Source organism: Rhinolophus sinicus, chromosome 17 (assembly GCF_057876585.1).
Source record: "Rhinolophus sinicus isolate RSI-liver-muscle chromosome 17, RSI-T2T, whole genome shotgun sequence".
NCBI lineage: Eukaryota > Metazoa > Chordata > Mammalia > Chiroptera > Rhinolophidae > Rhinolophus > Rhinolophus sinicus.
The window spans coordinates 153,679,633-153,706,350 of NC_142517.1; the positions used below are offsets into that span (position 1 = coordinate 153,679,633).

Consider the following 26,718-nt stretch of genomic DNA (forward strand, 5'->3'; position numbering starts at 1 on the left):
TAAATGTATGTTGCAATCTTAAGTATTCATTGTGAGGAGTCCAAATTTACAGGGCCTCAGACATCTGTGAGTGCGGGCTTTATAATACTTATATACTCACATTAGATTATTTGTTATACAGTATCTATTTCTGGGCTCATTATATACAGATATCACATTTTCTTTAGGCACACATCATCCATCTATTGACACATAGGTTGTTCAGATCTTCCAATTTTTAAGAGATGGCAGAAATTGCATCTTTGATTGAAACCCTCCTAATTTTTAAATGTTAGAAACTAACTCAAACTAAAACAAGGCAAGCAGGAAGGACAAAATAATTGTGGAATTCATTTTTCAGTCTTCTGATTCATAATCTCTATATCAGTCTTTTATGGTACAATCCTTATATTATTCTCTACAAAATACTGTCTCATTATCATTGATACTTATTAATATCATGAATTTCTTCCCACTGAAGACAACCTTGAATCACATTCTCAAGAGAGCACAGTTCAGCAGCTATTCCCAGTTATTATTTTCAAAGGCATCTTTTATTTCTGGTTCGTGGGAAGTACTAGCTTTTAGTTTCTATACAGAACTCATATCGCCTTAGGGATTCTGTCCACTCTTGCCTCCCTCTGCAGCCTGATTATTGTTTGTAGAGATGACTGGAATTTTGCATATTTAAGGAGCAGATGTTTTCCTGGGAAAAGCTTTAATAAAGCACAGGGTCTAAAGATGCTCAAGTGTACTTGGTCATTAGTGTGGTAGAAGGTTAGTTACATTTGTTTTCAGAAGCTTCTGTAACAAAGCCTGAGACTCTCTGGCAATTATGTAGACCAAAATGTGCACAGTGGGATCGTCTTGCTAAATTTAGAATGGCACAGGACCAGCTTCTCTATAAACTCCCTGGTGCAATGTGACCTCACTTACAATAGAATATTCCATGCCCCTGTTGAAATCATTCTGTGAAGAAGGAGAAAATGAGATAAAGCATTTCAAACATATTCAGTTCCACAGATGTAAAACTATGATGTAAATCGAAAGTATTAATATCAAATGATAGAATTATGTTAAGGATATTTTCTACCCTATGTCCAGCTCTAACATAGCCATTGTAACTCTGACTCAGTTTTCAAACTGTATACCACAACTCGATTTTTCATTGATGAGTCACCATGAAAAGATTGAGCCAAGTTCCAGTGCAATTTTTTATTAATATCTCTTTGCGGGATTTCCCAATAGGAGCTAGAAGAGGAACAAATAAATAAAACATAAATATCATCTCTTAAACCCATGGTCACCTCTATTAATTTTCTAATTTCCACATTGGAAGGCTTTTGCAGATTTTAGCATCATGCCCCTTTGAAGCCCTTGGAAGGAAGCTTGATGCTGTATTAATTGTAAAGATGTTACTGGGGTCATTGAAGTTTCAAAAATCAGGTCAGCATCCCAACATGCTTAATGTTTTTTCTTCTTTTTTTTTTTTTTTTTTTTTAAGGTTAAAATGCCTTCGTCAGTTTTGGCAAGGGTCAGTTTTAATGTAGATTGACCAGCCAAAGCTATGAGAAGACTCCACGCTTTCAAGGGGAAGCTCAACTTGATTTGAAAGATGGCAAATTTTGAGTATGGTACATTTATTAATAATCTGTTTAACTCAGCAAGCACACAACCCAAGTTTACAACTGGAAAACATAATTTCATTTTAAGGATGAGGAAATATCTATTCATATCCGAGTACCTAAAATAAATATTATTTCTTCATTAGTAACTTATGAATTAGAAAAATATTATTTTCAGCATAATTTTTCTGCCTTTTCGATTAACCTTACCAATTTAAACAACATTTACTTCTATTTGATGCAGACATAGCAGAAGGCAGTAAAGCAATATTTTATAATACTTGTGTACGTCTGTGTATATCTGTGTTTATACTAAGAACACATAGTCATCAGATTGTAATTCCATTTTGGGAAAAAGACATCAGGTAACATAAAGAACACTACCAAATTTTGAGTCAAATGTACCAATCACTAATAAATCAACGTTACTGTTTTTAATCCTTATGTGAAATCTCAAAATTTTACCAAATAAAATTTCCCTTCAAGGTGTCTTGAAACAATAGGTATGGACCATTTTAAGTTCTATTTTTGTTAGTGTGTCAGCTCTGTTTATAACCCAAATCTATATTTTAACTCTTAACATAAGAACCATGGGAGCATAAATCTTAGAATAGATTGTCTAAAGTACTTTTAGGTCACACTAGAATATCAATACTGTACTTCTTGGTTTAGATTAATTTTTTTTTTCCTGACAGAAACTTTTGTCTTTATTAGGCAGTCAAATAAAACAAATAAGTTTATAGAGAAATTTGTTTATATACATGATCTATATACAAACATATGGAAATACAGTGATATTTCTCAGTATGTTTGTAGAGCAGTAGTTCTATCATGAAATGCTGTAAGAAAAAGAAAATAAAGTATTAAACAGAATTAACAATGTACGTTACTATATTAAAGTCCCTCAAAAGTCTTGCAATACATCAAGCTGTTGCTCTCTCTTCACCAATTTACAAATTATATGATTGCTTGGAGAATATGTGTATAGTGTAACATGAAATCAATGAACGGTGCTAGGAAAAAAAACTAAACATTTAGGTGATAGAATAAATGTCAATAAAATTGTGTTTTGTAACTTTTGAAATAGGAGTAGGATTTAAGAATAATCTTTCAAGGGTTTTTTTGTTTGTTTTTTGTTTTTGTTTTTTTGTGGAGGAAAGGGATACTGCTTTTTTACACCCACTTTTCATCCAAAAAATTTCCAAATATAGCTCATAAAGAAGGGAGAGAGGAAAGTAAGATTTTTTTTCTTTGTAGGAAATTGAACAACTGGAAAAAAGGGGGGTATGGGGATTTTTAAAATGAAGATAACAGGCTGAAAATGGAGTAATTTATGTTAAGCCTCATCAAACAGAGACTTAATTACACTCTGGCTCTCTCAGAAATGGAGTCTTAAACCAGTCAATCAGGAATCCCCTGATGCTGATTAGTTAGGTAATCTGTCTGATAGACCCCTCCCTTCCTCTAAAGGAGAGTACAGTTGCATTAACGAACCCACTTTTTTGCCTAGTGTAACTTCGTGGTTTCTGCTCTCCTCGGCCTGTAAGAGTCACACACAAAAAAAACAACAATATGCACTACAAAAAAAAAAAAAAATCATTCATTTTGTAAAGCTTCTCAGAGCCTCTTGCTACCTGCTAGATTTTATGCCACCTAATTTGAATCAATTTTTGCTCAAACTCTTAAAATGTTTAATATGCCTCAGCTTATCTTTTAACAGGATGTACAAATGGAGTTCTAAGTGAATAAATTATTTCTGGAAGGTAAAAGGATTAAAAAATGTTTAAAATTTTAAAACAGAGAACTTTTTTGAAATAAATGCAAAAAGTATCATACATATATACATATATATGTGTATATATGTGTGTATATATACACATATATATGTATATACATGTGTGTAGATATACATATATATGTATATCTACACACATGCATGCACAGAGGGTGCCAAAAAATGTATACACATTTTAAGAAAGAGAAACTGTATTAAAATTTTAATAATATGTACTGATAACAAAAGATGAATACAAGTCACATTTGACTTCTGCAATTACAAGAGGTGTTCAAAATGGTTACCATCAGCATCCAGAGACTTCTGATCACGGTGAACTACTGCTTGAGCAACATTGAGCAAAGCGTCCAAAGTGTGCATTTTTTTGGCACCCCCAGTATATGTGTGTGTGTGTGTGTGTACACATATATATGCATGCACACACACACACACACACACACACACACAGTGTTTCCCCGAAAATAAGACCTAGCCGGACCATCAGCTCTAATGAGTCTTATGAAGCAAAAATTAATGTAAGACCTGGTCTAATTTTACTATAAGACCGGGTCTTATAATATAATGTAATGTAATAAAATACTGGGTCTTATATTAATTGTTGCTCCAAAAGATGCATTAGAGCTGATGGTCCGGCTAGGTCTTATTTTCGGGCAAACATGGTATATGTATGTGTGTGTATATATATAATATAAAATATGTAATATATATAACATATTTTTGAGCAAGAAGGAATATATATGTTATATATATAACATATTTTTGAAGAAGAAGGAAAGGAATAAGATAAAATATAAGAAGGAAAGGGAAGCATATTGAGAGTTTGAGACAGAAAATTAAAAGACTAAGAACGTGTAAGGTCGAGGTGCTTAGAAGGAAGAGGCAGAGAGAGAAAAGTGGTGATACAGAGAGTGAAAAATTTTTGTTATTCTAAAATATGTGTCAACTACTATGGTTACAGGCTGTGAAACAGCTGAGTTCTGAATGTGGGGGGAGCCGTGAATCCTCCCATCAGATTCCTTTGAAATGGTAATTAACCAGTCCAGCTTTGTCCACAGCTCTTCACTTTGTCTTTGTCCTTAATTCTCAGAGAACATCTCTAAATGATGCAGACACAAAAAGCACAGTTAGAGAAAAAGTATGTTTTGTGTTTGTCTGGCAGTGGCCAGAGAATTCTGAATCAAATAAAGGATGAGGATCTTATTTTGAGAAAATTCAAGAATGAAAAATAAAATGGAAAGGAAATAATATTGAAATATGGAAATATTGGAAACCAGAATGAAAGTCTGCTGAGAAATAGGAATGGGTTGGAGGAATGGATTTTTAGAAGAGGCCCTACACCTCCTATCCATATTAATGTTTTTCACTGATCCCCAGGGCAAATCTTGGACTCCTCACTGGCAGAGCAGTGTTTGAAATTCAGTTGGTACCACTTATTAAATGTGTGATCTTGGGCAAATTTCTTAAATTCTCTATGCCTCCATTTTCTCAACTTTTAAGTAGAGGTACTGATGTCTCTCTGATTTAGGCTGGTCTCCTTAGCCTAAATCCTGTTTGCTCATCTTCATTCCCCTGCCTGTAAAGTCCTATCCTTAAATAAATGTTTTATCTATGTCATCAAAATAGAGCTCACATTTCACCTTTTCCAGACCACAAAAATCATTTTTATTACACCTTGTGTGTACTGCATGCGCTAGCATTGATGCATATGTATCTTAATATTCTAGACTTCGCCCATTGTTCTAAACTCCTTTCTCTAATCAGTCTGAAAACGCCTTAAAATTAGCTTGAGTATTGTCTGTTCCTTAAAATGTGCAGTCAATACAGGGGAGTGAAATTATCTGGGAAAGTGTTCTTAAACCTTAGTTTCACATCAAGGGTGATGGGAGGTAGAATACAAAAACTTTCTACATAATTTTATTCTCTAATACTCAATTAGCTTCAATTCAAAAAGTGTTAAAATTGAAAAAAAACAAAACACAAACTTGGATTTAATAGAATTCAACTAAAAGCCATTCTTTAAATACATGTTATTTCTTTTTAATCTAAAATATAGACACAAGAGCTTGGATCTTTCTGCAGCTGGTTGAAAACAAATAAAGATATTGTCTGAAACACTACTAAGGGATATACTTCAGAGTGTGTGTCTGTAGGTAGGGCTTTAAAGACACACTTACTGCCGCACCCAATCAATATTAAAGAATTTCCAGTTTCTAACACTTCTGTAACTTCATGGCAGCACAAGTAATCACTATCTTTTTAGATTTGCTTTCCAGCACCCAAGGAAAAAAATAAGAATAAATGAACAAACACTAAATAAAAACTCTACAGTAGTGAGGTTCACATTTAATATTAGCTATCTAAGGTTTGTTTTTTCATTGCTTCTTCTTATAGAGGAGGAGATTAAACAAAACCAAATCAGAAGTATTATATGACTGACTTGTAGTGGGATGACGCTATTATACTCTATTTCATAATCATAAAATTCCTGAAAATATATGCCATTCTGGAATATATGCATAGGTTGTGACATCACAGGCCCTAATTGAGTAGAGGGGATTATACACTTTAATTTCTCCTTTTATCTTTTTATTTTCTCTCTCATGAGACATGAGTGAGAGGAAATCATTAGATCAAGTGCAAGGCTACTGCCCGTGAGATTAAACATTATATAATGCCAAATACTCCCTCTTTCAGTCGCTGTAGACAACACTACTGACAAATTTACAATTTTCTTTTATACTCACCCAACCTAATTTCTGAGCAAATCCTTTATACTATTCTCTTTTAAAATTATTTTGATTCTTTACATTCTTCTCTTTTTGCATGCTTAAGCTATCTATCTATCTATCTATCTATCTATCTATCTATCTATCTAATGGATAGAGAGCAAGAGTTTGGCATGGCATTTTGGGCCAAAATTTGGGTGGACAGGAACTCCATGTTGTGGGAGACATTGATTAAAGTCTGCTTAATCCCTTCATGTGATAGGTTTCAAAGCAGTAATGAATTGTCCTCTGATAAAGCTTAGGCCAGCAGAACAATCTGAGCAAACTGCCCCCTCCTGTATGTTATGATTTCTTAATGGTTATTAAAGATGACCTGTTTAAAGCTGCCGTCCAATTCATTTGCCTATTGATGAAGCAGAAAAACTCTCATCGACTCCTTGTCAATTGATACTATTTCTGTTACATCTACTTTGTTTCAGCTGTCATGACAATATACGCAGGCTTCCCTGCCTCTTATATTTAATATTTGATCCCTAACTCTAATGCCACTAGGATTCCCTAGAACATTTGTTCATTCTTATTATTATGTGCCAAAATCTCATCCATGATGTTGCAAAAATACAACCCAATACCACTGTATATACCATAGTTTCCCTGTCTCCTTAGCAATAATATTTGTTCAAGAATATTTGGAATTAGCTGAGGACCAGGAATAAGTACAAGAATTAGTGGTAAGAGAACTTTATCTAGGAGCTTGGAGTCCTTACAGGATTATGACTACAGGATTTCCAAATAAATTATTGTCATTAACAAAGCATTGCTTTCAGGTTTTGGTTTTTTGTTTGTTTGTTTTTTTTCATTGCTGTTGTTGTTGCTGTTGCTCTGTGTGTGTGTGTGTGTGTGTGTGTGTGTGTGTGTGTGTGTGTGTGTATTTTAATTGACTAAAAGAATTTCACTGGTAATTAGTAATGGATTCTTTAAAAATATCTTGGCGACACTGAATGCCATCTTGAAAAAAATTCAAATGAAAAGACTTATAAGAAAATTAATATTTGCATTATCTAAAAGCAATTTATGTGTTGCGTATTTTATTGAACTTAACATTTTTAGATGAGTTCATAACGCTTGACAAATCTGAAATAAGCATGATTTATCATGTGTAACTGAACTATATTTCCATGTCACCAGATGATATATATTATTTTCCTCATTAGGCACCCCATGTTCTTTCAATGCCATCTCAAAATATTGTTCATTTCAAAATAATTACGTGTTGGTTTATTTGTATTTGAAAGAACTACTGTTTTATCTGTGATGCTCTTGATATCGTGTATATTAAAATGGCCAATTTGAAATCATATTAGTACTGAATAGTCACCATAAATTAAAATCAGCTCATATAATATCTGACAATGAAATTATAAGAATCTTAAAATGTTATCTCAAAATATTAGTGTGGTAATATGTTTTACTTACCAATCCTCTGCTTAAATCACTGCTTAAAACAAACCAAATAAAATATTAGTTAGCTCCTTAATAAGTGAGAACAATTTTCTTTTCAAGAAAATGGAAAAATATTTTTACTTACAGTTTTGAAATTTAAAGTATTTGTTCCTGAGCACCTTAGTGTTTTAGTGCTAAAATTTTTTTATATCAAAGCTTAGGTTTGTTTGTAACCTAAATTCCAGTTTCCCAAAAGAGATCTCTTGCTAACTATGAATTAGGACTAAAAACCTTATATCCATTATAATATCCAGTCTTTATAACAGCCATATAATACTGTTATCTCTATTTTAATTATTTTATAGATGGTGAAACTGAAGTCCTGAGAGAATAACTTAATTATAGGTGATAGAGCAATAATGAGCCACTAATAATTGGAAAACATGAAAAAAATTGCCCTTGAAAAATATCAGAGGATAATTTTAGGTGGGTTTCTAAGAGAACTGTACATTTCATATGACATATTCTTATACATTTGTCAATGTATTAAACTTTGTATGCATATCATTTGTATGGAGATGGCCTACTCTTATTAATGACAACCTATTTTCATTCCACTTTTCCAATCAGTTGGAAAATAATTTTTAGTAAATTTTTCATTTAAATAGTGGATGACTGGAAATATTCCATATGACTGAACTTTTGCAAAAGAAACAGGGAAAGAAATTACTGCCTTGTTCAGAATTCATAAATGTTGGCGTTTTCTCAATCTATAGAGAGTAACATAACAAGGATGACAAAAGCAAATAATTCTACTTCCTATTCATATAATATTTTAACAATACTAACCAAGAAAAGTAATGTAAATACTTTATGACTTAGATATTTATGTGTCTCACACATAAAATTCATTTCTTGATAGTCTATTCCTTTTTTTTATAATCTAAAACATGCCCTTTTCTCTGGATAAATACATATATTTATTTTCTATATAATATATAACATATAATATATAACATTATATATACATAAATATGTGTGTATATATATATATATATATATATATATATATATATATATATATATATTATGTACAAGATTGGACAATTAAGTTTGCAAACTTCCCACAGTGCGCTTACACATATATATAATGCTTGAAATAGGTGGACATTATAAAATCCAGATGTAGACATAACTGAAGATATTTAGTAAACTGAGATATTAATCTAAAGTTTAGGGAAGCAAAGGGATAGAAAACATGAGATATTAAGAGATAAAAATAAGAATATCTAATACTCTTCAAAATTCTAGGAGAAAATAGAATGCAAGTGAGATAATCTTTGAAGAGTTAATGGCTGAACATTTACACTCACTGAAGACACAAGTTGTCAGATTCAAGAATCTCAACAAAATCAAACAGGGAGAAAACAAAACAAAACATAAGACACATCATGGTGAAGCTGTAGAACTCCAAAGAGAATATCTTAAAAGCTAAGAAAAAGAAAAGACACATTGCCTATAAACAATTAACATTTAGACTGACAGGTAGCTTCTTGACAATAGAAGTTGATGTTAATGGAACAATATCTTGAATTTGCTAGAAAAAAAATAACTGACTTAAGACTGTAAAACTACCTTAATTTGCATTTAAGAGTAAGATAAAATACTATTTAGATGAAACTAAAGGAATCAATCTTTAATAGACCCTTATTAAAGACACTTCTAATAGATGTACTTCAAGAAAAATAAAAAAAATAATTAAGGCAAGTTTAGGATGCAAGATAGAAGAATATGCAAAAATATTGAAAAACAGGTAGGTAAATCTATATTAAAATTGACTTTATAATAATAATTCTTATTTGTGGTGTTAAAAAGAGAAACAATAAACTAAATACTAAACAAAAATATCATATAAGGTAGAAAGAAATGTTTAAGTTAAATAATTCTATGTCTCTTGTGTTGTTGGGTGAGTAGGGTAGAAATAATTATTAACTTTAAACTTAGTTCAACATGCCTGTTAAAATGCTACTAAAAGAGAGTAGATAGACAACCACTAAAATAATAGGCAGATTATACAGTTTTATCAGAAATGGCTGGAGAGAAAGAGCACAAAATAAAGGAGCTCACCAAACACAGACCAGTAATGGGATTTACTATTGCTAAGTGTTTTAATGAATTTTCCTTATTCACACCTCTTTTTGCTAGGTTGGTGAGTACAGCATTTTTTATTTTAAATAAAGTTTATTGGGGTGACCAGAGGATAAAGGTGGAGAGGGGTGGTAGATGAGGGTAGAAAGGATCAAATATATGGAGTACAGCATTTTGATTCCATATACTAAAAGAAACAATTTGCTCCTGCTTTCACTGGGTGCAGCTGATGAGCCCCAGAATTTTCTTTTGGACTCTTTAGCAGCCACTGAAGAGCAAAGGATTATTCCAGCCTTACTTCTTACTGGCTTTCAGAATTCCACAGCACACAATTTTGATGGAAAAATCTACTATTATAGTATAACTGTAGACAACAATGGTAGAGAGTGTGTATTTACTTTTTATTTTCTTGGTGTAAAAACCAATTCAATTTATGAGATCAGAATTGTTTTTATACCTAAACATTTGGTCCTTGTTGTGATTTGTGTTAGGCTGGAACTGTGAAACCAGTGAGCATATCCACTCATTTCCTTTTAATTATTTTTATCAAAGAACACTGCCCGTGAATATCTCAGATCGTCGGCTCTCCAAGTTACTGATCAGTGACTATGGTGTTTTTGTCCTTCAGACCAAGAAAGACAGAGAAAATGGAGTGTGAGAGCCTGGCTTCTTCCTAAAGCGTTAAGGACTAGGCTCAAATCAAACCAATTTCCAAATGTAGTAACAACACTATTTTTCACTGACCTTGGTAATTTATTTTTCCTCATCATCCCATCCTAAGAAAGTCTAAATGTACTTCATATATTCAGGGTGTGTAGATTACTTTGACAAATTATTTTCAAGAAGTAAGAGTGATGGGATATGACTCAAGAGACCCTGCCAGTTTTATGCCTGCGTTTTGACTAAAGTCTAGCAGGATTTGTTTTTCTTTAAAATATTAGAACTACATTGTTGCTGGATCATTTTGGATGATGAAGCGACAGAAATCAAAATCAGGGCTTTGAGAGTGTAATCATATGTTTAACAGGATCTTTAAAAGGAAGTGTTGACTTTGCTGCCAATAGAAATCACCCTAACTGAACAATGCTAATTTATAGACTGCTATATAAATATTTGGCAAAGCAGAAGGAATAGCCATCCCAAGGATTCATAAGGCTCTTCTTTCTGAATGGATCTTTCTTCTCAGCTGTCAGCCTTTATTAACCACCTAACTAGAGGGAGGGAAGCCATAAGTGCTGACAGGGCACAAAAAAGGAACAAGCTAAAAATAAGGTTTCTTGAAAGATATAGAAGCATGTGATGCCCAGAATTTCAGACCAGATATAATATTGAATGAATTAGGTTCTCATGGAAAAAGGCTTCTTTTAAAAATACATGTGACAATTTCACATATAGCTTATGAGAGAGGGAGGAGAAAGGCCAAGGAGAAGGAAGATTGTCCTTTGGCAGGCAGCCAGACATCACTGCAGTGAGCCTCTTGTAGCAGCTGCAAGTGATGCAGCAGTAATTAATGCCACCAACTTTAATGGGCAGAATTGGTTATCCTTATGCTTGCAGGGATGTGGGGCATATGTGAGGAAAATACGGAGAAAATAGAGTTACAGTTTTGCTTCTCTCACAGTTAATTAAAATGAAAAAAAGTTTTAAATGTATTAATGCTTGAAATCTGTCTTGCTGGCTGCCTGAACATAAATAAAGAGCTTTGCTCTGAGTTTCCTATAATATGCAAAGAGAGCACATTGTTTTCACACACATGCAGAAATGAATGGATTTTAACGTCCACATATTTTCAAAGTAAATGTGTTAAGTATGTATTAAAGGTAAGTTCTTACATGAATGTGTCTATTGAATATTTTAAAGAGAGTGCTTTTTTTTTTTTTTTTTTTTTTTTTTTAGGGGGGTGAATTACAGCTCTAGAGTTGGATTGATTCATTTATAAGTTTGTAAATACGATTAAAGAAATTGTGCTTCTCTAGCCATTGGGGAAATAAACACTCCTCCACAATAAGCAGCTCAGCTCAGCATGAAGTGTGGGAGTGCATGAGCACTGGGTGGATGAGGTGTAAGGAGACAGAATCTCATTTCAGAAGCTAGGAAATACATTGTGATGGAAAGGTACCAGAGGTGTGAAAGAGGGACCTGTCAGAGCTCCCCTCCTGGGGCAGGGTGGGAAGGGGGTAACCCAGCCTGAGGCTGTCTTTGCTAGTTACCTTGTCCTTGTGGAGTCCCTATGGAGTCCCTAAAATATGCCTCCAACAATCTAGATTAAGAACCTTCCTTTTTTTTTTTTTTAAATAGAAGCACAGTAATAGCATAAATAAATAAATAAATAAATAAATAAATAAATAAATAAATAAATAATCTAGCAGTAACATTCTTGTCATTTCAAGCAGCATTTTCATTTGATGCTGTATACCTTCTGCCAATGAGCACCAAATGCTTAATTGTTTTTGCTTTTACTTACAAGGAAAAGAAAGTCGGCTGTGAGGTTGTCAGTATGCTATGGCTGCTGGCTTCATTTATTTAATAAATAGACTATCCCTTGGTTTTAATTTATTTTGTTTAACTAGATCTCCCTTTTGTTTATAAACATATACACCAGAACCTAGGAAAAAACCTATCTCCTGAAAAAGTGAACTTAAGTTTGGAGAGGTCTTGCTAAATCAATCTTGAAAATAATTAAAACTATACAGATGTGAACTCATATTATGGGGTACTACTCTGCTTATAACTACAAAGTAATAGCATAATATTCAAGGACATTTGGTAATGGCATTGTCTTAAATGAAAAGCAGTACACAGAGAAGAAGATGAACTATGTTAAAAAAGGAAACAGAAAAAAGATTGGAACATACAATGAAATATTAAGAGTTCTCATGGGAAAATGTTTGATGGTGGTTTTCATTTAATTCTTTGTATTATTTTGTACTTATTATTCTTTGTTATCACACATTCAATTCATATGTTATCACATATTCAATTCATGAAAGACTTTCATTACAGCAAAATCATGAATTGTATTCTCATAATAAGTTTTATATAAAATATGTTCTGTTGTCAATAATGCCAAATTAGACTACCTTTCCTGAGTTCTTAGTTCATTAAATTAATTTCAGTTTATAGGAACTTCACTTTGCTGAAGTTAAAAACAAGTCCATATTCAAATTTCTCTATTGTCCACATAATGACTGTTTTCTTTTTTTTTTTTTTTTTTTCTATCCATAACCCAATCAAGGGTCACACACTGCATTTAGTTGTTATAGCTCTTTAGTTGTGCATAATCTAGATCACATCTGGAGGTGTTTTTTTTGTTTGTTTGTTTTTGTTTTGTTTTGTAATCTTGTATAACATTGACATTTTTAACACTTGTGACAATTGTTTTGCAAAATATCTTTCAGTTTTAATTTTCTGATTATTTCCTCCTGATTAGATTCAGGTTACCATTTTTGTCAGGAATACTGTGCAGGTTATAATATTGGCTCCTTCTCAATACATCATATCAGGAGCCTTATAAGTCAGGGTGTCCTATTATCATTGATGCAAAACTTGATTCCCTGGTCCAGATAGCATCTACTAGATTTCACCATTCTGAAGGTATGATTTCCTCTTTAAAATCCACAAGTAACTTATGGAGCAATACTTGGAGACTGTTTGAAAATTCTGTTCCACAACAGTATTATATGTAATAGTTTCAAAATTCATTGATGATTCTTGCTTGAATCAATTATTACTATTGTAATGTCATAATCCCATCAAACCTTTTATATTTATAGATTAGCATTCTTCTGCAAAGAAGAACTTTGTCTGTTTTACTCTGCTAAGAGTTTTTTAAAAATGCATCTATAGTGCTCGCTTTGGTAGCACATATATTACAATTGGAACGATACAGAGAAAATTAGCATGGACACTGCACAAGGATAATATGCAAATTTGTGAAGCAGTCCATATTTTTTTCACTATATAGAGGGTGAAATGTCTAACTATTACATTGTTTTGTACACTGAAACTAATGATGATAATAATAATAGTAATAATAATAAATGTATCTATATAAACTCATGGATTTTTTTTCAGTGTTCTATAAAACCAATCAAGTCATTATTCACACTCAGATTATGCCAAATTTGACCAGTGAACACCACGTTAAGCTGGCTCCTGCAACCTTTCCAAATCTCTATCTATTTTGGAGTGTTTCTTTACTTTCTGTCTAGCACGATCCAAACTTGTATTTTGCCTGTTCTACCCTTAGTCAGTTCTCTAAGAAGCCTGTTTTTGTTTGGTTGTTGTTTTGTTTGTTTTAGTGGAATAAAAAAAACACAGGATCTGGGCACTGGGTAGCTAATGGGGTTCTAGTTCCTGTGAATGGTCACTGTTAAGAAATGGATAGCTAGCTAGTTAGCTAGATCTAAAGATTTTTTTTTTTTTAATCAAGAGGCTATACTGATACCTCTAATACCGATTCCACTCTATAGCGTTGTTTCTCTCCTTTCCTATTCCATAATTCTGTCTCATTTTTCCCACAGTGAGAAAGGTTTCTTGTACTAACAATATGTTCCATCATTTACTTAATCTTAAAATATACACAGATAACATCAGAATTGTTATATTCCTACCATTACAAATATCAAAACTACTATATAGTGTTTTCTCTGCAGTTTTTGCTATTGTTTTGTCTTGTTTTTAGAATATGTCCAACCAAAGGTGTACCATCAGAAGCTTTGTTCAATACAGTATTAATTCTACTTTTGATTAAGCAAATTAATTATTTTGTATGATTATGTTATCAATATTCTAGTGTTACATTCCTTTGTTTTTCATGTTGGTGTTTGCTTCTGTTGCATCTTTTGATTTAACTGACTTTTAACTATGTAAATTATTTACATAGCTTGCAGTAAATTACGTAGATCCAAAGTAAAAACATATAGTTAAAAGAGTCTCACTCCTATCCTTTCCTTCCCACCCAATTCCCAACACTCTCTCTGTGTAAACATTTTCTTTAGTGTCTGTGTGTTCCTTTCTGTATTCTGATTTTATAAATTATATGCAAGATTATTTCTGTAATTTTTGAATGTTTAGTCTCATCAAATCATTTATGCTTAATAAGTTTTCAGAAATGCCTTAAAGGTGTCTTAGTCTTAGAAGATGATTTAATTTTGATTTTGTCATTTTGCCAATTTCTCAGTTCCTTTAGTTCTTAATCTGAAGAGCAGAAATGAGCATTTTAAGTATATTAAGTGGCGAAATAGTTTTAAATTGTTAAATTACTTAGCTTTTCATTTTTCAACCAAATTCACATAATTTTATAGTTGTGTTTAACTTTAAAATCTTATGGCAAGAGATTCTGCTCCCAAGATCCCTCAAGGTCCATCCATTCTCTTCAGAAAAGTCCTTTATTGCTGGATCAGGATTCTTTTATTTGTATATGACTAGACCCTCAATCAATGAGTATTATTTTGCTTCCCAGTAATGGAAGTAGTAAAAATGGAGTTGTATTAGAACTAATGTTTCATGGGAAACTAATGTCTGATTACAGCACACTATGAAGGAGGAAACTCTGGAATAGGAATCAGGACAGAGGAGCCATAGTTATGGTTCTTTCATTACATCTTAAGAGCTTGGGCAATTAATCTCTGGTCTACAATATGCGGATTTGTGAAATTTGAGAGTGGTGACTGATTAAATATATTGCAAATTGGAAATTTCACAATTCTTTGATACTCAGCCCTTCTCACGCAGACTTTCTCCTCATAATTCTGTTCTTAATGCTATCTAAACTTCCTCACTTACTCATATTTCCCAAATTCATAACCCCAACCCACTTTTTCACTAAAACTTTTCCCTTTGACTTCCTTACAAAGGCACAGAAATACTTATATTGTTGATACAAATGCTCATATCCCACAACAGTTTGTATGTTGCTTTTCAGCCTGTATCAACTGCATGCTGACTGTTATAGAATCAACTGATCTGGGTCAAGACCCGAGATTTGGTATTTCTGGTTTAATGTGTTGGTGTGTGTGTGTGTGCGCGTGTGTGTGTACACGTGCATGCGCTCACACGCATATGTGCATGTGTGTACAAGTGTATGTTCACGAATGGGTATGTAATATCATGTGAACACCTTATAGCTTTTAAAGATGGTGTGGTAAAGAAGTCTCTTACTCTCCTTTAGGGCTAGGGGAATGTGTGCAACTTGACCTACAATTCTGGAGGAGTTAAACATTGCCATGAGTCTAATATGCTTCTTTCAAATATAATTGAGCTAGTAATAATTTTGCTCTCTAAGAGATCTATAGATCTATTAATGGAACTTTCCTTCTGTTCCAAGAAGCTTAGTGTTCATCTGGTCACTGGGTCAAAAGGATTCTCCTTTTTATGTATTCTATATCAAGCTTCATTTTGAGCAAAGGCCCATAACGGGGAATTTTTCTGAACAATATTTCTTGGGTGGATGCATTTTACCATTTTACCAATTTTCAAAAGGCAGGTTTCTATAATTTTATCAAGAAAACTAGTAACAAAAGGAAATTTTTAGTAACTGGTCTATAACACTCTTTGAAAACCAGGAAACTGACTACACTGATATACATTTATCTTTCTTGACAGAAAATAAATGTGTAAATCCTATAATATAACTAAATTCAGCTCTGACAGTTTAATCAAATGCCTTTCTTTTTTACCCTTCACACATATTTTCAATACAGAAGAACCAAAAAGTGGGAAGATTTCAAATTTAGGGTGTTGTATTCTTTAAGTCTCCACTCTGTATACTTCTAAGGTCAAAAATATAAAATCTGGGATTTAACCATATGCCTGTTTGGGATCTCAAAAGTGACCTGATTTTCAGTACAACTAGATTTGTAGAAATCATACCTCTGTAAGGCTATTTTCTACTTTAAGTTAATTGTAATGTGTATGCAAAGTTTTGGATATACAAATACATATGTATGTATAACATATCTGTATATGTCTATATTGAGCAGTAGCTGTATGAAAGAGATATTTAATCCAGGAATATGGTTTCCTAGTAACAAGAATCACATATAAATTCTTTAAGGAGCTCCCTCTCTCCAGTCATATGTCTCCAGTGTGTTAGCAAGGCAGGAGCTTTTCAGAAGCAGCTTCACTTTCGGCACAGGACATCTCACAATCAAAATAAGGGTATAATTGTAGTGTACAAGAGGAGAGGACAAGTAGATATTTAGGCAGCAGATTTCTTTAGGTCAGATTTAACTAAAAAGAAGTCGTATACAAGGAGAGTACCGTGATAATCAGCAATATTACCAAAATGCTGCATGTTGTATAGGGATTAACGGACTGAAGTCTTACTTTCAGAATTAGAATTTAAAAAAAAAAATAGTTTAATTTCTAAGTGGTATTTCATAAATGGGACTTTATAGATAAAACATGGAACATTCAACTTTTAGTTTTTCCCAGAGGATAAACTAGACCAGTTTTAGGTTACACAGATAAAAGGCTATTTGCAAGTAATTTTTTAACTTGTCCTAAGGCCTGATATAAAACTTTGGAGGCTAAGAGAGACAGATTGTAGTCAAACATTTACTTTAAATATTGCACTTACTGATTTTTTCCTACCAAATTTTCTCTGCTCAAGTGCAAATGAATCATTTGTATTAAGCGTGAAGTTGATCAATATTTTTTTTTTAATTTTGCTATATTTATTGGGGTGACATTGGCTAATAAAATTATATATATCACAAGTGTGCATCATACATCATTTATACATTGCATTTGCATTGTGTGTTCACAACCTAGAGTCAGTTCTCCTTTCATCACTATATGTTATATTTGACCCCCTTTACTCTCCTCTACCACCCCCGCCCCCTTCACCCTCTGGTAACCACTGGTAACTACTAAACTGTTGTCTGTGTCTATGATTTTGTTTTTGTTTGTTTGTTTTGTTCATTTGTTGCTTTCAGTTTTATATGCCACATCCAAGTGAAGTCACATGGTTCTTCACTTTATTTTTTCTGACTGATTTTGCTTAGTATGATAATCTCAAGATACATCCATGCTGTCAGAAATGGAATTATTTCACCTTTTCTTTATGACTGAGTAATATTCCATTGTACATATATGTACTACATCTTCTTTATAAAATCATCTATCGAAGGACACTTTGGTTGTTTTCCTGTCTTGATAACCATGATTAATGCTGTAATGAACATAGGGGTACATATATCTTTATGGATAAATGTTTTCAGATTTTTTTGGGTAGATACCCAGAAGAGGGATTCCTGGGTCATATGGTAATTCTATTATTAATTTTTGAGGAACTTCCGTACTGTTTTCCATAGTGGCTGTACCAATATACATTCCCACCAGCAATGCATGAGAGTTCTCTTTTCTCCACAGCTTCTCCAACCCTTGTTATTACTTGTCTTATTGATGATAACCATTCTAACAGGTGTGAGGTGGTATCTCATTTTGGTTTTAATTTGCATTTCCCTAATAGCTAGTGAAGTTGAGCATTTTTTTCATGTATCTATTGGCTATTTGCATGTCTTCTTGGGAGAAGTGTCTGTTCAGGTCCTCTACCCATTTTTTAAATTGAATTGTTTGTTTTTTTCTTGTTGTTGAGTTGTATGAGCTCCTTATATATTTGGGATATTAGCCCCTTATCAGTGGTAGTGTTTGCAAATATCTTCTCCTATTTGGTTGATTGCCTCTTTGTTTTGTTGATGGTTTCTTTTGCTGAGCAGAAGCTTTTTAGTTTGATATAGTCCCATTCATTAATTTTTTATTTTACTTCCCTTGCCTTTGAGGTCAAATTCATAAAAATCCTTCCTGAACCCAAAGTCCATAAGTTTAGTACCTATGTTTTCTTCTATGCAATTTACTGTTTCAGGTGTGATGTTTAAGTCTTTGATCCATTTTTAATTGATTTTGATAAATGATGACAGATAGTATTCTAGTTTCACTCTTTTGCATGTGGGTTTCCAATTTTCCCAGCACTATTTACTGAAGAAGATTTCGTTTCTCCGTTGTATGTTTTTGGCTTCGTTATTGAAAACTATCTGTTATTGATAGATTATATTTATCTCTGGGTTCTTAATACTATGCCATTGGTCTGTGTGTCTGTTTTTTCTGCCAATACCATGCTTTTTTGATTATTGTCACTCTGTAGCATAAATTGAAGTCAGAGAGTATGACACCTCTAGACATTGTTTTTTTCTTAACTGCTTTGGCTATTTGGGGTCTTTTTTTTTTTTTAATTCCATCAAAACTGATGATTTTTTGTTTTTTTTCTTGAAAAAAATACCATTGAGATTTTGATGAGGATTGTATTAAATCTGTATATTGCTTTGGGTAATATTGCCATTTTAACTATGCATGAACATGGAATATCTTTTCATTTCTTTATGTTGCCTTCAATTGCTTTTAATAATGTCTTATAATTTTCAATGTATAGATCCTTCACATCTTTTGTTAAGTTTATTCCTAGGTATTTTATCCTTTTTTTTTTGCAATTGCAACTGGAATTGTTCTTTACATTTCTTTTTTGAAATTCCATTATTGGTATCTAAAAATGCAATGATTTTTGTATATTGATTTTGTATCCTGCAACTTTACTGTATTTTTTTATTGTTTCTAATAGTTTTTGTGTGTGTGTGTGTGTGTATGTGGTGTCTTTTAAGGTTTTCTATATGAAGAATCGTGTCATCTGCAAAAAGTGACAGTTTAACTTCTTCATTCCCAATTTATGTGCCTTTTATTTCTTTCTCTTGCTTGATTGCTCTGAGTAGGACGTCCAGTACTATGTTGAATAACAGCAGTGAGAGTGGGCATCATTGTCTTGTTCCTGATCTTAGAGGAAAAGCTTTCAGTTTTTATCATTAAATATGGAATTAGCTGAAGGTTTGTCATGTATAATCTTTATTATGTTGAGATACTTTCCTTTTATACCCATTTTATTAAGGGTTTTAATCATAAATTGATGTTGTATTTTGCTAAATGCTTTTTCTGCATCTATTGATATGATCATATGATAGTTATCCTTTATTTTGTTTGTGATATATCACATTGGTTGATTTACATATATTGAACCATCCTTGTGTCCCTGGATGAATCCCACATGATCTTGATGTATAATCTTTTTAATGTATTGCTATATTTGATCTGCTAGATTTTTTTTGTTGCTTTTTTTTTTTTTTTTTAAGGATTATTGCATCTGTATTCATCAGAGAAATTGGTCTGTAGTATTCTTTTTTGTTTTATCATTACCAGGTTTTGGTATCAGGATAATTTTGGCCTCACAAAAATGAGTTAGGAAGTATTGCCTCTTCTTCAATTTTTGGAAGAGTTTGAGGAGGACAGGTATTAAACTATCTTTGTATCTTTGGTAGAATTCAATAGTGAAGTTATCTTGTCCTGGACTTTTGTTTTTGGGAGGTTTTTGATGATTGTTTCAATTTCCTTAATCTGGAACAGTCTATTTGGATTTTCCAGTTCTTCATGATTCAGTAAAGGAAGATTATATGTTTCTAAGATCTTGTCCATTTCTTCTAGGTTGTTGAATTTCGTGGCCTATAGTCCTTTATAGTATTTTTGTATAAGCTTTTTTATTTCAGTGGTATCCATTATAACTTCTCCTCTTTCATTTCTTATTTTGTTTACTTGTGTCTTTTCTCTTTTTTTCTTAGTGAGTCTAGCCAGGGGTTTGTCAATGTTATTAATCCATTCAGCTCTTTGTTTCAATATTTTTTTATTGTCTTTTTGTTCTCTATTTCATTTAATTCTGCTCTAATCTTTACTATTTCCTTCCCTCTGCTGACTTTAAGTTTCAATTGTTCTTTTTTTAGTTCTTTAAAATGTAATGTTAGGTTTTTTTTGTTTTTTTTCAGATAGGTCTGTAATGATGTAAATTTCCTTCTTAATACTGCTTTCACAGTATCCCAGTAATTTTGATAAGATGTATTTTCATTTGTTTCTATGCATCTTTTTCATATCTCTTTTTATTTTTTCTTTGTCCCAGTCATTCTGTTTAATTTCCATGTATTTATGGTTTTTCCCGCTTTCTTTTTGCAGCTGATTTCCAATTGCAAAGCATTGTGGTCAGAGAATGTGATTGGTATGATTTCAATCTTCTTAAATGTGCTGAGGCCCGTTTTGTGTCTCAACATATGATCTATCCTTGAGAATGTTCCATGTGCACCAGAAAAGAATATGTAATCTGGTGTTCTAAGATGAAAGGGTGTGTAAATGTCAATTATGTCCATTTGGTCTAATGTGTCATTTAAGGCTGATATTTCCTTATTGATTTTTTGTTTGGATGTTCTATTCATAGCTGTCAGTGGCGTGTTTAGCTCCCCTATTATAATTGTGTTTTGGTCAGTTTTTCCTTTTAGTTCTATTAGTAGTTGCTTTATATATTTTGCTGTTCCCTGATTAGGAGCTTATGTATTGATTAACAGTATGTTTTCTTATTGTATTTTCCCCTTTATCATTGTGAGAAGTCCATCGTTGTCTCTTGTTAGCTTTTTCATCCTAAAGATTGTTTCATCAGATATAAGTATGGCTACACCCACTTTTCTCTGGTGGCCATTTTCTTGAAGTATCATTTTCTACCTTTTAACTTTGAGTCTGTATTTGTCCTTGCAGCTGAGGTGTGTCTCTTGAAGGCAGCATATGATTGGATTTTGTTTTTTTATCCAATCTGCTACTCTGTGCCTTCTTATTGGTGAGTTCAGTCTATTTACATATAGGAGGATTATTGATATATGAGGATTTCCTATAGCCATTTTATCTTTTGTTTTCTGGTAGCTCGGTGTTTCCATTGTTTCTTTGCCTTTGTGTTTCTGTCTGTTATTTTAGTTTGGTGGTATTCTATATTTTTTGCCTCTGTTTTCTCTTTTTTTGTATTATGTGCCTCAGTTCTGGATTTTTTCTTTCTTTCCTTTTTTTTTTTTTTTTCTTTGAGTGGTTACCATTAAATTTATGTACAAAAAAGTTTCATACATATAGTAGTCCTTTATTTTTTTTTAATCATTCATCTTATTTCCATTCCCCTTTTTAAATCCAGACTTTCACTCCCTCACCTTTTATGTTTTTGTTGTCACAAATTCTCTGTTTATGCTGTAAGTTCTTTTCTGAGTTACAGTAGCAAATTTTTTTCTTCTCTATTTCTTTTTTATGTTATTATCTGCTTTACCCTTTATGTTATGTTTAAGTGTATAGTGCTTTATTCTGTGTAGGGGGTTGTGGTTTCAACTTCTGTCAGTAATCTTGCTCATAGTTTTGCATTCTTATGTCTTTTGTTTCAGGTAGAATAAACTCCTTCGGTATTTCCTGTAATGCAGACCTTGTTTTTGGAAAATTCCCTTAACTCTGTATATCTGGAGAGATCTTTATTGCCTCTTCATATCTAAAGGATAACTTTTCTGTGTACAGTATTCTTGGCTGGTAATTTCTGTCTTTCAGTAGTTTGTGTATTTGATTCCACTCCCTTCTAGTTTGTAGAGTTTCTGTTTAAAAAGTCTAATGACAATCTATTGGGCTTTCCTTTGTAGGTTGCTGTTTTCTTTTCCATGGCTGCCTTGAGTATTCTTTGTCATTAATTTTTAACAATTTCAGTATAATGTGCCTTGGAAAGGCCTTTTTGGATTGAGGTAAGTTGGTGTTTTGTTTGCTTCTTGGATTCAAGAATCCTGTTCTTTCCATAAGTTTGGGAATTTCTCATTGACTATTTATTTGAATAATCTGTCTGTGCCCTTCTCCCTCTCTTTTCCTTCTGGTGTACCCATTATCATTACGGTGCTGTTTTTGATAGAGTGAAATAGTTCCTGTAGAGTTTTTTTCATTTCTTTTAACTCTCAAGTTTTTCTCTTCTTCCATCTGTTCCATTTCTAGGTTTTTGTCTTCATTATCATGAATTCTTTCCTCCATCTGGTCAGCTGTATTTCCTAAGCTCTCTATTTTATTTTTCATCTATTTATTGAGTTCTTCAGCTCCGAGATTTCTATTTGTTTTTTTTGTTTTTTTTTAATTTTCAATCTCTTTGGCAATGTATTCATTTTGTTCATTGATTTTATTTCTGAATCCATTAAACTGCCTGAGTTTTCTTGCATCTTGTTGAATTTTTTCAGAACTTCAATCTTGAATTCTCTGCGATTTAAGTCACATATTTCCAGATATTTAAATCTATTTTCCGGAGATTTTTCATTTTCTTTTTGAGCTGCCTTGTTACCTTGGTTATTTATGGTAGTTGATGGATTATTTCTCTTCCTAGGCATCTACCAGAATGAATTCTGCAGCAGGTTGATATGAAGAGGTCTTTCTTTCTTTTGTTTTCCAGTAGCTGGCATTGGAGTGTTTTCTTTTCTCTAGCCCTGTTCCTGCTTCTTGCAGTAGAAAATTTCCTGGCAAGGTGGGCGTCTCTTCTATAATAAGGTTACTTCAGTCTCAAGGCACCACCCTTATGGGAGGATGTGCTGAGTGATGGGGTTCTGAGCCTCTAAAATCCTAGTACTGTCCCTGAAGCCAGATACAGAGCTGTGTGCCTCAGCATCCCTGGGTACCCCCACTGGGATCAGCTGCTAAAGGTGAGAGCAAAGTACATTGTGAGAGGCAGCTGGTATATTTTTGCCTGTGCTCTCCTCTGAGTAATGGCAACTGCCAGACCACAGCTGCCTCATCCCTATATGTCCTCTGCAATTAGCTGCAGTGTGTGTCTGCTGCTCAGGAACTGTCTCTTCAATTCTCAGGGCTGTAGATGGTCTGCTTTTTTAACCCAGCACTCCTACAGTTTCTTCTGGGTCCCATTACTAGCACTGGGAGAGTACAGGGGAGGTGAACTCTGGGAGGATTGGGGGAGGCAGCCAGGCTCTGTGGCTTTGTTTTCTGTCTGGCAGTAAGGGCTTTTAGACCACAGTAGTTACACTTCTGTATTTAGTCTTTGCCCAAGGTCACTTCCCCGATAGCTGTGTTTAGCCATATTATATGCTGATCACTCAGGCAGGGATGCTTGGGACCACAGAGCATGCACTTGCAGTCTCAATCCTCTCCTCTCCTCAGACCAGGACCACATTGAGCCCCAGGCTGCAACTGCAGCCCCCATCACTGCAGTTCTCTTTACCCTCCTCCCTCTTCGTCCTGATTTGCCCACCTTCAGATGTTTCTATGCAGGGATATCTCAGACATGTTTGTGTGCTGTTCAGGGAATCCTTTGTTGAATTATTGCTGTTCAACTCTTGTAACTTGAAGGAGAGAGGTCAAGGGGGACCTCTCATGCTGCTATGTTTCTGGTGTCTCATTGTGATTAATATTTAAAAATATAAACACACATATTAATGAAAGAAAACAACGAGCCACAAATTATCTTTTTAATAATTCCAAGCATGAAATGCTAAAGCAATTAGTAGTTAGGATACCCAAATTCTATTCTGAACTATGTCAATCTGTGTGACCTCTATATACTACTTAACTTTTTCTGAAAATATTTTTTTATTCTTATCAAAGTAACCAATCTTCAACTTGAAGTTATAATCAAGTACCATGTTTTATTCTGTGCTATAACAAGGGCAACACAAAGTATTTGGCTTGTACCAAGAAGGGCATTGAGATCAAAAGTGAAATTAGATGGGACCCAATTGAGTAGACTGCTATTCATTACTGGAAATAAATTTTAACCAATAGGCAGAATATTTTTGTCCAGTACCTGGCTTTATCATCTGCTCTCTGTGTTATATTTGGGAAATCACTATACTCCTTTTAAGATTCTAACTTTGTAATCTATAAAATGAAGTTCTTATCATGCTACCTCAGAGGGTGGTTAAGAATATTAAACCAGGTAAATTTTGTTTGCAAACTATGGAGTACTTTTTGAATGTGAGATGGCCTTAGGGATAATTACTTATGTCAAATAAGTCTATAAATCCTTTCCCAAGACATTTAGTGATACCTAAACAAATTATTCTAGACAATTATAGAGCTAAAATGTAAGACTAGTATAAATAGACATTAGAGAGCATGTTAGCAACTTTAGTAACTACTTGAATAAAGAGGATTTCAGCTACCTGATTGCCATCTTTCAAGTATCTATTTTTGTAAATTTTAGTATGTTCATTGCATAAAGACTAATATACTTTAAAATAATGATGTGTCTAATTTCTGAGACTCTTATTCATTTGTTGTGCCAACATTCACCTAATTAAGAGGTCATTTGCATGTAAATGAATTTAATTTTAGTAAAATATTTAAAAATCTCTTAGTTCATTAATGATGCAAAAGCCAAGCAAATAAAAGTAATGGAAGCTCTTAGCTTCTGGCAATGATAGAAATTTATAATGGACTAACTGATCTGCTAATAATGATAAACTATGTACAAAATATAAATACTTAAAATAACTTGAGAGTAACAAAAACAAGCACAAACTGGAGGAGGTTCAACACTGGAAGAATAGACAATTCTGAATAAGATCACCATTTATTTGGTTTTCCACTCCACATGATATGCCTGTTACAAAACTGACGAAAAAAAGCTACTGTCTTATTGGTTTGAGAAGTCAGACAATAGGATTCATGGATCTAGGAGTAGATAGGATATGAGGGGGAAGAATCCCAGAAATAAAAAAAAAAAAAAAAAACCACTGACACTCCACATATTAACCCCCATCAAATCATTAACCTCTAAATTGTACATGCATAGACTAAGATCCCTATGAACTCATTTGGGGAAAACAACATCTGGAAGGCTAAAAGAGTTACACTGACATATTAGTAATTTCAAACTGCAGGGGAGACAGGAAAAAGAGTGTGAATCTCACCATTTTGAATAAATTGGCAAACATCCCAGGGTTCCCATTGAAACAACATCAGGACCACACCTTACCAGTAAAGACTGCATTGAAAGACTAAGGGATTTGCCCTAAGACTCAAGAAAGACACAAAATTGACCACTCTAAGAAAGAATAAAATTAATCTTCTCAAAGATCAAGTAAACTGCTTTTAATTTAACTGCTTACTTGTACAAAACACTTTTAAGAAGCCAATAACAGACTCCAGATTCTCTAAGATACTGCTAAACTAAATTACTAAAAGAATTCTAAATATGTGAAGAAATAGGAAACAATTTACTAAAAACAAACCCATGTATCACCCAGATACTGGAATTAACAGTTAGGACTTTCACATAAATGAAAGGAATTATAGAAAAATGGGGTAGAATTGGTGAAGCAATGGAAAATTTCAGAAGAGTTATCAAACTGTAAAAAAGAAACAAATGGAAAGTGTAAAAGTGAAAAAACACAGTTACTGACACCAAAATTCATTGCATATGTTTAACAACAGATTGTGCAAAAGAGAAGTGTGGCATCCACAATGAGGGTTGTGGGGAGCGAGGAGGGCGATGCAGGATTAAGAAAAGACAGTAGCCATGAGTAAAGTGCAAGCAGAGCCAAGGGACTCCAGCCTCAAGGACTGGGCCCCGAATGGGGCCTAGGCATAGATTTTATTAGTTAGGTGGGGAAGTAAAGGAGATAAAGCTTGTCAATCTCAAGATCTGTGAATTCCACACACTATAATAGGAAACTGATTCAAGCCAATCACCCTTGCCTGCAGGCAGCTGAACCATAAGTCTCAGGATGTGTGTACTTCTAAAACCTTTATGCATATGAATAGATGGAGAGCACATCATTGAATCTCTTCCCTTGCAGGTTGTGGGAAGGAATGCAGCCACAGAGGCAGAGGCTCTCCTTAACCGGGGGAATGTGGGGGGCTGTGCCCACCTCTATGAACCCCGTGGATTCTCCTGTTGGTCCCCACGTGGCTGCGCCTAGCTTGAGTTGCCCCCCCCACCCCACCCCCCACCCCCACCCGGGGAATCTTGCTGACCAGCCATCTTTCTGGGGCCAAACAGGAAGACATAAGGTGCTAGCACAAAGGTGAAGCAATGTCCCTGAAAGGATCCATCTCACAGACTCTCCTTGCTTTAGGGGCAAGTACAAGGAGACAGACAAGTAGGCTGCTGTGTGGCAACAGAGAA

The 26,718-nt window shown here is 33.6% G+C and overlaps 1 non-coding gene and 1 pseudogene across 1 annotated transcript; both read left to right on the top strand.

The window, feature by feature from the left end:
• LOC109445251 (4-hydroxybenzoate polyprenyltransferase, mitochondrial-like) overlaps positions 1-26,718 on the top strand; it is a 152,596-nt pseudogene that overhangs the window by 27,523 nt on the left and 98,355 nt on the right.
• LOC141568178 (U6 spliceosomal RNA) lies at positions 13,562-13,668 on the top strand. The gene has a single exon (XR_012491224.1). It is a non-coding gene; the product is annotated as a U6 spliceosomal RNA (small nuclear RNA).